This window comes from Poecilia latipinna, unplaced genomic scaffold (genome assembly GCF_001443285.1).
Source record: "Poecilia latipinna isolate Pla-1442-1.1 unplaced genomic scaffold, P_latipinna-1.0 Scaffold6776, whole genome shotgun sequence".
Taxonomy (NCBI): domain Eukaryota; kingdom Metazoa; phylum Chordata; class Actinopteri; order Cyprinodontiformes; family Poeciliidae; genus Poecilia; species Poecilia latipinna.
Genome location: NW_015119392.1, coordinates 298 through 2,988, shown reverse-complemented (window position 1 = coordinate 2,988; position 2,691 = coordinate 298). Strand labels below are relative to the sequence as shown.

Below are 2,691 nucleotides of genomic sequence, written 5' to 3'. Positions count from 1 at the left end.
TCTGATGGCAGTTTCCCAAAACCAGGATAGCGGATTAAACCGGGATTTTCCGCAAATCCTGGCTGAATTAAGCCTCGATTTGGTTTTCACAACAGCACTTTATGATGTGCAGCTAACCTGCATCAGACAAGACTCACAGTCAGGCTTAGTTAATCCTGAAGCCTCCGTTCAGTCAGCGGTCCCGTCGGTCAGAAACCATGTGTTTTTCCGTGATTCCGTTTTAGAAAAGTGAGATTGGCAAAAGAAAAATATAAAATTTTCAATTTTAAAATAAGAATGATCTTGCATTAAATATTATTTTTTCGTGCCATTATGCAATTGAACTGATTAAAGGATAATTAAACGTTTTAATCAGTTGAGGTTAAATTTGAAATATGATTTGTCCATCTGACGCTGAAGGATTCAATACGTCACAATGAGGGGCCGAAGAACGGCTTGAAAAGAGCGCCTTCGGTGTGCACATCCACCTAGCGTGCGCAGCGGTCCGCTGTGTGACAGAACACTGTCTGGAGGCGGAGTGATCCGTTGGTCAGTACAGCGGTCTGGGATCAGTGAAGAAGCTGATTTCTGTTTTCACAGGTGGGTCAAGCTCACAAGTAATATGTACCACTATTAGAAGTGTTTGTTAGTTCAGGTCAGTTTTATGTTTTTACTTAAATCGATTGTATTTTTAGATATTTCTCTGTATTTGAAGTCTCTGTTTACTGGCGCTAGCCTAACTGCTAACTACCGTTAGCACCTTTGTAGAAGAAGTTTGGGAGATTTACGGTTACTCCGTCCTTGATTTTTAGGCTTGAAGATAGTTAGAAGGTATGTTGTATCTTATTTCAAACGACTTGATAATTCTATGTATAAAATTGCGATTTATTTCTATTATTAGTGTAAACTAAGTTTATGTTTGTCTGTACTAATTAACATGTTTTATTGTATTCATAATATGTAACAGACTGTACAAACTGTAATTATTAACATTTTAGTCTATCTTGTGTAAACCCACAAGAAGCTGAGTGTAACCGCCATTACTGAAGAAACTGATTCCAGTTTTCACTGAGTAACAGATACTTTATACCCAAATCAGTGCGTCTGCAGTGTGTAACAGAGACACTGACAGGCGGTCCTAGCCTATTCGGGGCCCAGAGCGAACATGCTGTGTTGTATCAACCTTCCAGACCTCTCAGGTCTTATGGTTCTGGTTTGCTCTGCATCCTCACAACCAGAATCAAACATGGAGAAGCAGCACTCAGTTTTAATGCTTCTCTAATCTGGAACTAACGTCCATAAAACTGTAAAACAGCTGAAACGTTGAGTTCTTTTAAAGTTGTAAGTATGAAACTTTTATAAAAATATATTTTTTAACATATTGGTTAAAAAAAATACAAACAATAAACATCACATTTTGTCAAATCAGTGTTCCAGTTATTACTAATCAAAGACAACTCTAAACAGGTGGGTGTTTAGGACAGTCTGATTTTTAGACTGTTTCTGAGGTACATAAGATCGGTGGATTGATTTGAAGCTGCAGTATGTAACTTATTTAAAAAATATCTTTTGTAAATATTTGTTAAAACTCTCCATGTTGTGACAGTTTGTCATGAGACAGATAATCTGTAAAATCTCCCTGAGCTGCAATTGCTGTCTGGAAAAAAAATGTCTGTTCCCGACAAAAACAACCCATCAGAGCCAGGAGGAAGGTCCTAGTGTTGTCAATAATCTTCATGTACTCGCTGCTCAGTGTGCTAATGGCGAAGAAACAATTTACCGTTGTTCCACTGTCATTGGTGGCCATGCTAACTATACTGAGCATTCACAAAATTCTCTGCTAACTGCAGCTTAGCAGAAAGCAAGTGGGGGAGAGGAATGAGCAACGCTACACAAAGTTGTGATTGACAGTTCTAAGACACGGCTCCTAGTTCTGATGTTTTGTTTGTAGTTAGCACTCAGAGAAGGTAGAGGAGATCAATTTCTTTCACAGATTATCTGTCTCATGCTATACTGTTACAGCAGAGTGACCCAGCGTTCTGGATCAGCTGCAGCTGTCTAAATGATTTTATTTTTTTAGTCAGACCTGTGAAGACACAGTTGCAGTAATCAACACAACTAAAGATAAATACATGGATGAGTTTCTCTTGATCTTGTTGCAATATTAGTCCCTTAAGCCTGGAAATGTTCTTCAGGTGATAGAAGGCTGACTTTGTAACTGTCCTTGTGTTGTGATGCTGCATCACGCTGACATCTTTAAAAAGCAGAAGAGGAACCTGCCTGCTTCCCTATGAGCTACAACTGAGATCATTCAAGCAGATGTTGGACATTTTCTAAAATCTGAATCTTTATGATTTTGCCTTTAAAGGATGGACGACAGTGGGGACAGTGACTCCTATCCTGCAGTCACTAGTAACAATCGCAAGTATTCTCGTGAAAGTAAGTGACTCCTTATTCTATGAGTATTGGAAAGTAACAATACTGTCCAAATGTATGTAATACATTATTATTTCCTCTGCAGGAAGCTGCAGTGTTTTTTTACATCACATATAAACCTTGAGGCTTAATCTCTTTGTATCATTGGAGAAATCTCTCAGCAATGCAAGGTTATTTGTACAGCACATTTAAGCAACAACACAATTCAAAGTCCTTTACATGATGAAAACATAAAAAGGGGAGTAGCTACAATGCAGTGGCATAACAAAGGAAAGT

The 2,691-nt window shown here is 38.4% G+C and overlaps 1 long non-coding RNA gene across 1 annotated transcript; it reads left to right on the top strand.

Moving 5' to 3' along the window:
- The first annotated feature begins 404 nt into the window (after nt 1–404).
- Nucleotides 405–2,446, top strand: LOC106944065 (uncharacterized). Its single transcript, XR_001424096.1, has 2 exons — nt 405–579; nt 2,348–2,446. It is a non-coding gene; the product is annotated as an uncharacterized LOC106944065 (long non-coding RNA).
- Nucleotides 2,447–2,691: the final 245 nt, after the last annotated feature.